Source organism: Triticum dicoccoides, chromosome 4B (genome assembly GCF_002162155.2).
Source record: "Triticum dicoccoides isolate Atlit2015 ecotype Zavitan chromosome 4B, WEW_v2.0, whole genome shotgun sequence".
In the NCBI taxonomy this organism is placed as follows: domain Eukaryota; kingdom Viridiplantae; phylum Streptophyta; class Magnoliopsida; order Poales; family Poaceae; genus Triticum; species Triticum dicoccoides.
The window spans coordinates 382,400-397,624 of record NC_041387.1 but is presented as its reverse complement, the minus strand read 5'-3'; positions in this window follow the sequence as shown (position 1 = coordinate 397,624).

The following is a 15,225-nucleotide window of genomic DNA, read 5'->3' as shown; positions in this document are numbered from 1 at the left end:
GGTGTGTAAACATGTCCTACTGTGTGTGAGCTAAGTGTGTGAACATGATTTGGTAAAGGTAGCGGTGAGAGGCCATGTAGGAGTACATGGTGGGTTGTCTCATTGAAGCCATCCTTAGGAACTGAGTTCTGTGTTTGTGATCCATGAATAGCTACTACCACGCATTGGAATGCTTAAGTGCCCCTCTCGACTTATTAATCAACCTGATCTCTGTCCAGGAGTTGCAACTAGTTTCTGGTGTTTGTAGGTAGTGTTTGTAGTCTACCAAGTGGCACCCGGTACAGGTGGGCTTGGGACAGACTAGGCACAGTGGCCCGGTGTACCAAGTGGCACCCGGATGGTGGACTTGGGAACCCTGCACCCATCGTTTGGGGCCGTGAGCGACACCCCGGCCGGATCTCCTTGCGGATGGAACCCGAATAGGCGATAAACCTGGATGAGAGACTTGTGTGGTTAGTCAGGTCGTGGCCGACTCCCTCGCCAGGCTTCCGCTTGAAGGTTGCCGAGATACACGAGGTGTACATGGCGGTAAGTGGCGAGAGCGTGTGTGAAGAAGTACACCCATGCAGGGTTAATATGATCTATTCGAATAGCCGTGTCCGCGAAAAAGGACTTCTGGGTTGCCTGTACAGTTCATAGACAAGTGAAAGTGGATACTCTAAAATACGCAAGATAAGCGTGAGTGCTATGGATGGCGTTCTCGTAGGGAGACGGGAGCGGATCCATAGTGGTGTATTGATATGGTGAATATGTGGACTCGTGTGCGCCACCTCAAAAGAGTTACTTGCAGTAGTAGTTCAGGTTAGCCACTGAGTCAAAGTTGGCTTGCTGCAGTTAAACCCGACCATCCCCTTTGTTGATAATGATGCATAAGTAGATAGTTCTGATGTAAGTCTTGCTGGGTACATTTGTACTCACGTTTGCCTATTTTATGTTTTTGCAAAGAGACTTCAGTCTCACTAGTAGTTCCGCTTGGACTTCGACGTTTAGCTTGTTACCTCAGCTACGATCTTGTGCCCTCGGCAGGATCTGGTAGTTAGTCAGGCTTCTTAGCCTTTTTCATTTGTAGATGTTTGTACTCAGACATGTTAAGCTTCCGCTTGTGCTTTGACTTGTATGCTCTGAATGTTGGGTCACGAGACCTATGTTTGTAATATCTCGCTTCTCGGAGCCTATTGAATAAATACTTGAGTTGTAGAGCCATGTTGTGATGCCATGTTGTATTTGCACATATCGGGTATATTGTGTGTATGTTATTGAAATGCTTGGTATGTGTGGGATCTGACTATCTAGTTGTTTATCCTTAGTGGCATCTCTTACCGGGAAATGTCTCCTAGTGCTTCCACTGAGCCTTGGTAGCTTGCTACTGCTACGGAACACTTAGGCTGGCCGACATGTGTCCTTCTTCATTCCTGTGTCTGTCCCTTCGGGGAAATGTCACGCGATGAATACCGGAGTCCTGTTAGCCCGCTATAGCCCGGTTCACCGGAGTCCTGCTAGCCCAGTCCTACAGCCTGGATTCACTCGCTGATGACCGACACGTTCGATGCTGGGTCATGGATGCATGTCCCTATAAGTTTGTTCCACTTTGGGTTCACGACTAGCCATGTCAGCCCGGGTTCTTTGTCATATGGATGCTAGCAGCACTATCATATACGTGAGCCAAAAGGCGCAAACGGTCCCGGGCCAGGTAAGGTGGCACCCGTGGGAATACCGCGTGTGAGGCCGCAAAGTGATATGATGTGTTACATGCTAGATCGGTGTGACTTAGGATCGGGGTCCTGACAGCTTTGGTATCAGAGCCTGACTGCCTATAGGATTTCTAAGCCAACTGGTCGAAGTTGAGTCTAAAAATTCTTTAGTTATGTAAGGGAATTGATTGTGGGATGGAACGGAAGGCTCTTTTTACTCCTTATACCTTGTGCCTTTCTGATCTGAGTCATCCTCTTCTCTTCTACGGGGTTTAAGAACTAGGCTTCTCATCTATCTATTAGGATGACGTGTTACTAATCCGTAGACTAATAGGATTGATGTTTTAAGCCTCAGTTCAGTGTCTACCTCTGTATGTTAACTATTGATCTCGAAACCTTGATATTGTGCCTATGAGTGGGTATGCCACCATTTTCGCAGTATGTCTCAAACCCTTTGAGCATTTACAGCCGTTATGCTGTCTGAGTCATCCCAGGTTTCTAAACAATCTGATGCACTTGCAAATACTTTCCCTCTGGTTTCGATGTTCCTTTGGGCCAGTTCAACCACACTAATTGCTGAGTTGAGGTATTCTATTGCCTCGACATATATGTTGGACCTATTATTATGACCCTAGATGTCTAGAGTATCACCTAGTAATCTAGCCATGCTTTGTGTTCCCAGTGTGAGGATTCTGGCCATCATTCCTGAAAGCATCCCATGATGCCATTTAGTAGTAGGTATTCTACTCCTGGGTTTTTGAACCAAGATTTCCCTACTTACTTCATGTTGATAGTGTTTGCTAGTTCCTTTAGGATATTAGTAACCTTTGCGATAGTCCTCGAGGTTCGTGGTGTATCCTTCTTCCAAATGCCATGAGCTGCTTATGGCAGAAGATCTTGACCAAAAGATCACAATAAGAGTGCTCTTGACGAGTTCTTGATTTTATATTGTGACTCTGCTAGCTCAACCTTTCTGCATGGGTTATCCGGAAGAAACCTGTTGAACTTAGTTCGACATACTAATCTATGCATCCACAACTCAGAAAGTTATATGTTCCTCGAGTTGTTCCTCCTTAGTTGTATTGTGACCCCCGTCTATCAATTGATAGTCAAGGGTATGTGTGCGATCATGTTTATCGATGACTATTATTCTTGTGGTCTGTCAAGCCATTCTATTCTGGAATGACTAGGAGAAACAAACTCCAGTGCCTCATCCATATCTAGGATTGGGTCAAAGCAGTTGTATTCCGCAGATCAAAATGCCAATCCAGCTTTTAATCTGTTCTAACCTGGAGTATTACCCACTTTATGTCAGGAATGTCATGGGAATTGCCCACCATTCTATGAACTCTTGATGCAGTGATACTTCTCGCCATCATTATTCATTCCTCGGTCCCCGTGTTATTGTAACCGGAACGCCGACAAGTGAATCGTGGTGTGTGAAATCTATACTCCTAGCAACTCTGTTGCTTGGTAGTTAAATGGACAATAACCTCATTCCTAGCGTGTTGATTATTGAATCATCACCCTAAGGTTGATATTGCTACCTAGTCCTTATTTTCGGTGCACCTTTCGATCAATGAGTTAGGGCTATGTCAATCCCTTGCTTATTTGATCATCTCGTCTTGCCCTGAAGAGCAAGATTGTTCTCGAGCTTAATAGCATATCGGTGGTTCGTGATGTTCTGAATATCTTCTCGGAAGTATTACCAGGTTGTCACACCTGACCGCTATGTTGAGTTCGTGATCAAGTTGGTTTCTAATAAACCACTCCTTTCCCAAGAATCCGCGTTGGATACCCCTGAGCTAGTTGGTTAGGCCAAACAACAACTTGGAGAGTTGGAAGATAAAAGCTTGCCTGGTTTAGTTCATTTTAAGGGATATCCTTTTTTATGTATGTTGAAGAAAGATGATATCTTCACCGATTGGTCCTTGTGATCAGTTAATGGACCTATCATCTTATCCAATCTTTGATTTGAGTGTGGGCTATTCTCAAATCAAATCAGAACCAACGATGTTCGTAATGTTGTCTTACTCATGGTTTTTCCTTGAGCATACTCCATTATATCTTTTGGTCTGACCAATGCTATCACCGTGTTCACATAACTGTGGAATTCCATTTATATGGAAACCTGGATGAACTGTTGTTGAGCCCATCGACAACATACTTATCTTCTTCATGATTTTGTTGGACATTAAGCTAGTATTGGAAACTTCTATAAGCATTATCTTCATGTCCCGTGCATGAAGCATATGTTCGGATTAAAGAAGTGACTCCCTTTAATTCATGTGCATCTGATGCAAGTTGTCGTCGTGAATTCAAGGAAGTCAATGTTGCTTCCTCTGGAATCGTCCCAAGTTAGTCATGCACGTGCGAAGTACTCTATGGTTTGATAGGTTGGCCGCCTCCATTCTATATGTGTTCCTAGCACACCAAGCCACTGATTGATTTGATCAAGGAAAAGAAGTCTAGCACGCGTCAAGACTTCGATATCCTTGATGATGGTTCCCCACCTGAACTCGGTAGTGTTTTATTGTAAGACTACCATGTGATAATGTTTTGTCTTGGACAGCATGTTCACAGGTTTGTAGCAGAAACAGCTCATGTTTTGGAGCTTGCTATCCTAGTTCATCTCCCAAGAATCTCGCAACGTTATCTCGTCGACTTGTGTTGCAACTCTTCTTTTCAGACATGTGAGTCTGGAATATCCTGACACCAACCAGATCTGAATCTCAGGCAGATATGATGGTTGGAACAATTCCCAAGAACTATTATATCAGTCTCTCTGTAACCCGGTAAAGTGGATCTCATGGCCAACACACCCAGCCGGAAGACCTATTGTTGTAGTATCTTGATTGAGGAAGTTGGCCACCTCCCCATGAGGATTTCTTATGGATTTACTTCCGTAGTTATTCCTTATGATTTTTGTGTTCCTGATGTCCGACCTTTACTTGATGTCCTAGATATCAACCCAGTTTGATAAATGGGTTGCGCTAGCACATCAAGGAGAACATTAGAAGCGGAGTGCTAAATGTCTCTCGGTCGATCATCCAGATTTTGTCCCCTTGGCCCCGCCAAGGTGAAATCTGAGAAGGTGTTATCTTCCTTTGCATCTGCATCTTCTACCGGCATTCATCATGGTAGTACGTTGTGTTACCAGGATCCATGACACGGATATTGGTAATACCTTGATGAACATGGAAGTGCTCAAGTTCTTGAGAGCACGCACAAGCGTAGGTGTTATCATCGGCACTAACTGGGATTGCTCTCAGTTTCCTCGGTTATGCTATAACTTTTCAAACAGTGGACTCACTCTCTACTGTTGAGCTTCTACCCAGTTACTAAAATCATCCCTTGTGTTGTTTTCAACAAGGTAATCCACATCATCCATTCTAATCTGGGTATGCCATTCTACCAAACCCCTCCAAACGATCGCTCGAGAATTGCCTTAGGCTGGTATAAAGAGTTTCGATGATCTCTGAATCAAAGGTAATTCTTTTTGCCACTTAAGGGGATATTTCTACGAGTCACCCTCCTCCAAGATGTCTCGTTGTGGTATCATGGCAACCCAACTCCTCGCTACGTTGACAACCGTTCACCACCTTCTTAAGCGTGCAATTGTTGTCTACCTAGTGAACCTTCATCTTCGGCTTCACTCCATTCCTATGGATGTGTGCTTCGCGTCTCAGCTCGTGAAATGTTTCTATGTCTCATTCCGTGAGTTGATCATGAGTTGCTCGATCTTCGAGAAGATCGATCCTTCTAGAGTTTCTTTTCCCTCACGTTGTCATGTTGGTAGGAGTTCCTGGAGCAAGACATCAAGACAATGATGGTGATCGAATCAACGTTCATTTGAAGTGCAACCTGGATCGTGAAGATTGTGTTAGTTTGCGCTCCCCTTTCATCTTAACCCTCCGCTTGAATCTCGGGTCGAGATTCTTGTTTAGTGGGGGTGAGTTGTCACATCCCCAGTTCAGGCCTTGCTTGTTTTTGCTTTAGCATCCATGCATCATGTTTAAATTTTATGAAACTTGAAATGGGGATTGCCTAAACCCTAGCATCTAAGGAATCCACTAGTTTCAACTAAAATATTCTCCGTGAATCCAAATGACTTTCAAAAATGTTCATCATTTCTGGAAAATGCTGGAAGAAGTAACTAGAGGTGTTGCACATTTTTCCATGACATATTTGGGCTCTGAATTAAATCATATGGTATTTTCATTTGGGCATTTAAATACTATAAAATATTTTAAATGCTCAAATAATCATAAACTAAAATGTTTACTGTTGGATATATTCTAAACAGTAGCCATTATTAGTTTCATGATTTTTGGATCTGTTTAAGTATTTTAAATAAGCCCAGAAGTTACAGAATAATAGAAAACAGAAACAAAAGAGAAAGTCTTACCTGGCGCCACCCAGCAGGCCCACCTGCCGGCCCAGCCCAGCCACCGCTCCAGCGAGCTGCTTGGCTTGGCCAGGCAGGCAGGCAGCTGCTCGACGGCGAGCACATCATGCGTGCCACGCAGCTGCTCGCCACCTCGCCGCTCCCCTCGTCCAGCTGTTGACATGAGACGAACCCTCTCCCTCTCCCCGACCCTGCAGACATCCGCTCCTCCCCCTGGCTCCTCTCTCTCGCCCTCCCTGATGTCGCGCGAGACATTGTCATCGCCGCCGCTCGCCATAGCCGCGTCCAACGCCGTCCCCGCGCCCTCTCACCGTGTCCGGACGGTTCGTCGTTGTCGGCTACGTCGACTAGCCAAGCCGCACGACGCCGGAGCCCCTGCATCATCCCTGCCGCCGTCGTCTTCAACCTCGGGCCGCCCAGATCGCCGCCGCCATTCCAACCGCACCGAGCCCTCCCCGAGCACGCTGACCATCCCTGCGGTTTCTCTGTGAGCTGATGAACCTCCCCGTGCTTTCTGTTTCGCCCCTAGAGTACCGTAGACGCCACGTCTCCTGTGCCTGAATGCGTCGCCGCTTGACCTCCTCGTCGGTGCTGCGGCGGTGACCATTTGGTCACGGGCTTGTGCCCGTCACACTCCTCGTGCCGCGTAGAGGCCGTAGGTGCTAGCACCACACCGCCTAGGCTACTGCAGCCACTCGCACGAGCTGGCCCGAGCTTCGGCCTCCGCCAAACTCGTCGCCGGCGATGCTCCAGCCACTCCCCGGCCAAGCCATCACCACGGCTAGATGCGGGCGGGCACCAGCTGCCCGTAGCTGCTCTCCGCGTAGCAAATGAAGCCCTGTGGGCAAAACCCGAGCCCCTCCTCCGCGTCTGGCCTCGCCGGCGTCATGTCGCCGGTGGGTTTGACCCCACTGACTGTTGACTGGGTGGGCCCAGTTTGAACCCCTGGGTCACTGACGTGTGGGCCACCCTTGTTAATTATTAGTTAGGTTAGTTTAGCGCTAATTAACCTAGATTAGTGCTTAACCTAACACTAACTAACTCTGTTTAGTTAGTTTAAATTACTGCTGACATGCGGGACCCACTGGTTAGGTTGACCTGGACGTCCCCTTTGACCACTGACGTCACCCTGACGGACAGGTGATGCAATAACTAATTTCTGGATTTATTTTTATATAGAAAATTCCAGAAATTGTTGCAAACTTCTAAAAATCATAGTAAATCAACCGTAGCTCCAAATCAAATAATTTATATATGAAAAATGATCAGAAAAATCCAATCTATCCATCTGCACTGGTTTCATGAATGTTAGAACACACTAACCTTGCTGTTTAGGTGAAACAAGTTAATGCACTATTATGACCTCTTAAAATGGGTTTCCATTTGAATCTTTGGTTCAAATGGACTCATCTCAATCTGGTCTAGCTTGCATTAGCCAAAAACACAATCTTATTGCCATGTCATGATCATGCATCATATTGTTGCATTGCATTGATTGTGTTTCTTCTTTGTTTGTCGGTGTTTGTCCCCTCTCGATAGACGTGGTTCCAACGATGAGATCGATGACACCGATGAAGAACTATATTATCTTCAGAAGCGCCAGGAAAGAAAAACCCCCTTGTTCATTCCGATACAATCCCACTCTCTCGCTCCTGCTCTCTTTTACTGCATTAGGACAACAACGATTCAACTGTTACATGCTGCGATAGCTGAACCCCTTATCCTCTGCATGACCTGTCATTGCCATAGTAAATAGATGAAACCCACTAGCATGAGTAGGAGTTGTTTGAGCCCTGATGTGCCTACTCATTCATGTTTGTTTGCCATGCCTGCTACTGCTTAGAGTTGAGTCAGGTCTGATTCATCGGGGATGAATTGGAGGTGTGTAAACATGTCCTACTGTGTGTGAGCTAAGTGTATGAACACGATTTGGTAAAGGTAGCGGTGAGAGGCCATGTAGGAGTACATGGTGGGTTGTCTCATTGAAGACGTTCTTAGGAACTGAGTTTTGTGTTTGTGATCCATGAACAGCTACTACCACGCATTGGAATGCTTAAGTGCCCCTCTCGACTTATTAATCAACCTGATCTCTGTCCAGGAGTTGCAACTAGTTTCTGGTGTTTGTAGGTAGTGTTAGTAGTCTACCAAGTGGCACTTGGTACAGGTGGGCTTGGGACAGACTAGGCACAGTGGCCCGGTGTACCAAGTGGCACCCGGATGGTGGACTTGGGAACCCTGCACACATCATTTGGGGGGGTGAGCGACACCCCGGCCGGATCTCCTTGCGGATGGAACCCGAATAGGCGATAAACCTGGAGGAGAGACTTGTGTGGTTAGTCAGGTCGTGGCCGACGCCCTCGCCAGGCTTCCGCTTGAAGGTTGCCGAGATACACGAGGTGTTCATGGCGGTAAGTGGCGAGAGCGTGTGTGAAGAAGTACACCCCTGCAGGGTTAATATGATCTATTCGAATAGTCGTGTCCGCGGAAAAGGACTTCTGGGTTGCCTTTACAGTTCATAGACAAGTTAAAGTGGATACTCTAAAATACGCAAGATAAGCATGAGCGCTATGGATGGCATTCTCGTAGGGAGACGGGAGCGGATCCATAGTGGTGTATTGATATCGTGAATATGTCGACTCATGTGCGCCACCTCAAAAGAGTTACTTGCAGTCGTAGTTCAGGTTAGCCACTGAGTCAAAGCTGGCTTGCTGCAGTTAAACCCCACCATCCCCTTTGTTGATAATGATGCATAAGTAGATAGTTCTGATGTAAGTCTTGCTGGGTACATTTGTACTCACGTATGCCTATTTTATGTTTTTGCAGAGAGACTTCAGTCTCACTAGTAGTTCTGCTTGGACTTCGACGTTTAGCTTGTTACATCATCTACGATCTTGTGCCCTCGGCAGGATCTGGTAGTTAGTCAGGCTTCTTAGCCTTTTTCATTTGTAGATGTCTGTACTCAGACATGTTAAGCTTCCGCTTGTGCTTTGACTTGTATGCTCTGAATGTTGGGTCACAAGACCTATGTTTGTAATATCTCGCTCCTCGGAGCCTATTGAATAAATACTTGAGTTGTAGAGACATGTTGTGATGCCATGTTGTATTTGCACATATCGAGCATATTGTGTGTATGTTATTGAAATGCTTGGTATGTGTGGGATCTGACTATCTAGTTGTTTATCCTTAGTGGCCTCTCTTACCGGGAAATGTCTCCTAGTGCTTCCACTGAGCCTTGGTAGCTTGCTACTGCTCCGGAACACTTAGGCTGGCCGGCATGTGTCCTTCTTCGTTCCTGTATCTGTCCGTTCGGGGAAATGTCACGCGATGAATACCGGAGTCCTGTTAGCCCGCTACAGCCCGGTTCACCGGAGTCCTGCTAGCCCAGTTGCTACAGCCCGGATTCACTCGCTGATGACCGACACGTTCGATGTTGGGTCACGTATGCCTGTCCCTGTAAGTTGGTGCCACTTTGGGTTCACGACTAGCCATGTCAGCCCGGGTTCTTTGTCATATGGATGCTAGCAGCACTATCATATACGTGAGCCAAAAGGCGCAACCGGTCCCGGGCCAAGTAAGGTGGCACCCGTGGGAATACTATGCGTGAGGCCGCAAAGTGATATGATGTGTTACATGCTAGATCGGTGTGACTTAGGATCGGGGTCCTGACACATCAACACTAACGGTTTTTGTCGATTCTGACCCGTTTCGTGGACTATTACTCAACATTTTGTGGTCCCAAAGCGATTTCCATCGTTCTCGAACCCCAAGGTATGCTTACGTGTTGGTCGTCAAGACTCGCAGTTTGGTCGATTCTGGCCCGTTTCTTGGACTATTACTCAGTTTTGTGGTCTCGGAGGGATTTCCATGATTGACGAATCCCGGGTGCGTTTTTGTTTCGGTCATCAACACTCATGGTTTTTGTCAATTCTGACCCATTTCGTGGACTATTACTCATTGTTTTGGGGTCCCGAAATTATATCCATAGTTATTGAACCTTGAGGTGTGCTTACATGTCGGTCATCAACACTCAATGTTTTTGCCGATTCTGGCTCGTCTCGTGGACTATTAATCACTGTTTTGGGGTCTCGGAGTGACTTCCACGATTAACTAACCATGGGGTGCGCTTACGTGTCGGTCATCAACACTCATAGTTTTGGCCGATTCTGTCCCGTTTTGTGGACTATTATTAACCGTTTTGGGGTCCGGAGTGATTCCCACGATTAACGAACCCCGGGGTGCGCTTACGTGTCGGTCATCAACACTCACAGTTTTGGCCGATTCTGGCCCGTTTCGTGGACTATTACTCACTGTTTTGGGCTCCCGAAGTGATTTCCACGATTAACGAACCCTTGGGTGCGCTTACGTGTCGGTCATCAACACTCACAATTTTGGCTGATTCTGGCCCGTTTCATGGACTATTACTCACTGTTTTTGGGTCCTAAAGTGATTTCAATGATTAACGAACCCCGGGGTGTGCTTACGTGTCGATCATCAACATTCACAGTTTTGGCCGATTATGTCCCTTTTTGTGGACTATTACTCCCTGTTTTGGCGTCCCGGAGTGATTTCCACCATTAACGAACCCTAGGGTGCGTTTACGTGGCAGTCATCAACACTCTCGGTTTTTGTCGATGCTGACCCATTTCGTCGACTATTACTCACCGTTTTGGGGTCCCGAAACGATTTCCATAATTGTTGAACCCCAAAGTGTGCTTATGTGTCGGTCATCAACACTCACAGTTTTGGCCGATTCTGGCCCGTTTCATGGACTATTAATTACTGTTTTGGGGTCCCGGAGTGATTTCCACGATTAATGAACCCAGGGTGCGCTTACGTGTCAGTTATCAACACTCACAGTTTTAGCTGATTCTGGCCCATTTCATGGACTATTACTCACTGTTTTCGGGTCCTGAAGTGATTTCAACGATTAACGAACCCCGGGGTGCGCTTACGTGTCGGTCATCAACATTCACAGTTTTGGCCGATTCTTGCCTGTTTCGTGGAGTATTGCTCACTGTCTTGGGTTCCCGGAGTGATTTCCACGATTAACGACCCCGGGGTGCGCTTACGGGTCGGTCATCAACACTCATAGTTTTGGCCTATTATGGCCGGGTTCGTGGACTATTACTCACTGTTTTGTTGTCCCGGAGTGATTTCCACCATTAAGGAACCCCGCGGCGTGTTTACATGTAGGTTATCAACACTCGCGCTTTTTTCGATTCTGACCCATTTCATGGACTATTAGTCAACGTTTTGTGGTCCCAAAGCGATTTCCATGGTTGTCGAACCCCAAGGTATGCTTACGTGTTGGTCGTCAAGACTCGTAGTTTGGTCGATTCTGGCCCGGTTCTTGGACTATTACTCAGTTTTGGGGTCCTTGAGGGATTTCCACGTTTGATGAACCCCGGGTTCGTTTTTTTTAGGTCATCAGCACTCGCGGTTTTTGTCAATTCAAGCCCGTTTCGTGGTCTATTAGTCATCGTTTTGGGGTCCTGAAACGATTTCCATAGTTGTTGAACCCTGAGGTTTGCTTATGTGTCGGTCATCAACATTCACTGCTTTGGCCGACTCTGGCCCGTTTTGTGGACTATTAATCATTGTTTTGGGGTCCCGGAGTGATTTCCACGATTAACTAACCCTGGGATGCGCTTACGTGTCGGTCATCAACACTCACAGTTTTGACCGATTCTGGCCCGTTTCGTGGACTATTACTCACTGTTTAGGGCTCCCAGAGTGATTTCTACGATTAATGAACCCTGGGGTGCGCTTACGTGTCGGTCATCAACAATCGCAGTTTTAGCTGATTCTGTCCCGTTGCATGGACTATTACTCAACATTTTGGGGCCGCAAAGCGATTTCCATGGTTTTGAACCCCAAGGTGCGCTAACGTGTCGGTCATCAACACACGTAGTTTTTGTCAATTCTGACCCGTTTCGTGGACTATTACTCATCGTTTTGGGTCCTTAAACGATTTCCATAGTTGTTGAACCCCAAGGTGCGCTTACGTGTCTGTCATCAACACTCACTGTTTTGGCCGATTTTGGCCCGTTTCATGGACTATTAATCACAGTTTTTGGGGTCTCGTAGTGATTTCCACGATTAACTAACCCCGGGGTGCGTTTACGTGTCGGTCATCAACACTCACACTTTTGGCCGATTCTGGCCTGTTTTGTGGACTATTACTCAGTGTTTTGGGGTCCCGGAATGATTTCCATTATTAATGAACCCCGGGGTGCGCTTACGTGTTGGTGATCAACACTTACAGTTTTGGCTGATTCTGGCCCGTTTCGTGGACTATTACTTACTGTTTTCGGGTCCTGAAGTGATTTCAAAGATTAATGAACCCCCGGGTGCCCTTACGTGTCGGTCATTAACATTCACAGTTTTGGCTGATTCAGGCCCGGTTCATGGACTATTACTCACTGTTTTGGCGTCCCGGAGTGATTTCCACCATTAACGAACCCTAGGGTGTGTTCACGTGTCGGTCATCAACAGTCACAGTTTTGGCCGATTCTTGCCCGTTTCTCGGAGTATTACTCACTATTTTGGGGTCCCGGGGTGATTTGCACGATTAACGAACCCCGGGGTGCGCTTACGTGTCGGTCATCAACACTCATAGTTTTGGCCGATTCTGGCCCGGTTCGTGGACTATTACTCACTGGTTTGGCGTACCGGAGTGATTTCCAGCATTAACGAACCCCGGGTCGTGTTTATGTGTCGGTCATCAACGCTCGCGGTTTTTGTCGATTCTGACCCGTTTCGTGGACTATTACTCAACGTTTTGTGGTCCCAAAGTGATTTCCATGGTTGTCGAACCCCAAAGTATGCTTACGTGTTGGTCGTCAATACTCGCAGTTTGGTCGATTCTGGCCCGTTTCTTGGACTATTACTCATTTTTCGGGGCCCGTATAGATTTTCATGATTGATGAACCCCAGGTGTGTTTTCGTTTCGGTCATCAACACTCGCGGTTTTTGTCAATTCTGGCTTGTTTCATGGACTATTACTCACTGTTTTGGGCTCCCGGAGTGATTTCCACGATTAACGAACCCCGGGGTGCGCTTACGTGTCGGTCATCAACACTCACAGTTTTAGCTGATTCTGGCCCGTTTCATGGACTATTAATCACTGTTTTCGGGTCCTGAAGTGATTTCAATGATTAACGAACCCCAGGGTGCGCTTACGTGTCGGTCATCAACATTCACAGTTTTGGCCGATTCTGGCCCGGTTCGTGGACTATTACTCACTATTTTGGCGTCCCGGAGTGATTTCAACCATTAACGAACCATGGGGTGCGTTTCCGTGTCGGTTATCAACACTCACAATTTTGGCCGATTCTTGCCTGTTTCGTGGAGTATTGCTCACTGTTTTGGGGTCCCGGAGTGATTTCCACGATTAATGACCCCGGGGTGTGCATAAGAGTCGGTCATCAACACTCATAGTTTTGGCTTATTTTGGCCTGGTTCATGGACTATTACTCATTGTTTTGTCGTCCCGGAGTGATTTCCACCATTAACGAACCCCGGGGCGTGTTTACATGTTGGTCAACAACACTAGCGGTTTTTGTCGATTTTGACCCGTTTCATGGACTATTACTCAACGTTTTGTGGTCCCAAAGCGATTTCCATGGTTGTCGAACCCCAAGGTATGCTTACGTGTTGGTCGTCAAGACTCACAGTTTGGTCGATTCTGGCCCGTTTCTTGGACTATTACTCAGTTTTGTGGCCCCGGAAGGATTTCCATGACTGACGAACACCGGGTGCGTTTTCGTTTCGGTCATCAACACTCGCGGTTTTTGTCAATTCTGACCCGTTTCGTGGACTATTACTCATCGTTTTGGGGTCCCGAAATTATTTCCATAGTTGTTGAACCTTGAGGTGTGCTTACGTGTCGGTCATCAACACTCAATGTTTTGGCCGATTCTGGCCCGTCTCGTGGACTATTAATCACTGTTTTGGGGTCTCGGAGTGACTTCCACGATTAACTAACCCCGGGGTGCGCTTACATGTCGGTCATCAACACTGACAGTTTTGGCAGATTTTGTCCCGTTTCATGGACTATTACTCACCGTGTTGGGGTCCCAGAGTGATTCCCACGATTAATGAACCCCGGGGTGTGCTTACGTGTCAATCATCAACATTCACAGTTTTGGCCGATTCTGGCCCGGTTCATGGACTAGTACTCACTGTTTTGGCGTCCCGGAGTGATTTCCACCATTATCGAACCCTGGGGTGCATTTACGTGGCGGTCATCAACACTCTCGGTTTTTGTTGATGCTGACCCGTTTCATCGACCATTACTCACCGTCTTGGGGTCCCGAAATGATTTCCATAATTGTTGAACCCCAAGGTGCGCTTACGTATCAGTCATCAACACTCACAGTTTTGGCCGATTCTGGCCCGTTTCATGGACTATTAATCACTGTTTGGGGTCCCGGAGTGATTTCCACCGTTAATGAACCCCGGGGTGCGCTTACGTCTTGGTCATCAACACTCACAGTTTTAGCCGATTCTGTCCCGTTTCATGGAGTATTTCTCACTGTTTGGGGGTCCTCGAATGATTTTCACGATTTACGAATCCCGGGGTGCGCTTACGTGTCGGTCCTCAACACTCACAATTTTGGCTGATTCTGGCCCGGTTCATGGACTATTACTCTCTGTTTGGGCGTCCTGGAGTGATTTCCACCATCAACGTACCCCAGGGCATGTTTACGTGTGGTTCCAAAGCGATTTCCATGGTTGTCGAACCCCGGGTGCGTTTTCATTTCGGTCATCAACACTCGCGGTTTTTGTCAATTCTGGCCCGTTTCATGGACTATTGCTCATCGTTTTGGGGTCCCGAAATGATTTCCATAGTTGTTGAACTCTGAGGTGTGCTTACGAGTCAGTCATCAACACTCACTGTTTTGGCTGATTCTGGCCCGTTTCGTGGACTATTAATCACTGTGTTGGGGTCCCGGATTTATTTCCACGATTAACTAACCCCGGGGTGCGCTTATGTGTCGGTCATCAACACTCACAGTTTTGGCCGATTCTGGCCCGTTTCGTGGACTATTACTCACTGTTTTGGGCTCCCGGAGTGATTTCCACGATTAACGAACCCCGGGGTGCGCTTACGTGTCGGTCGTC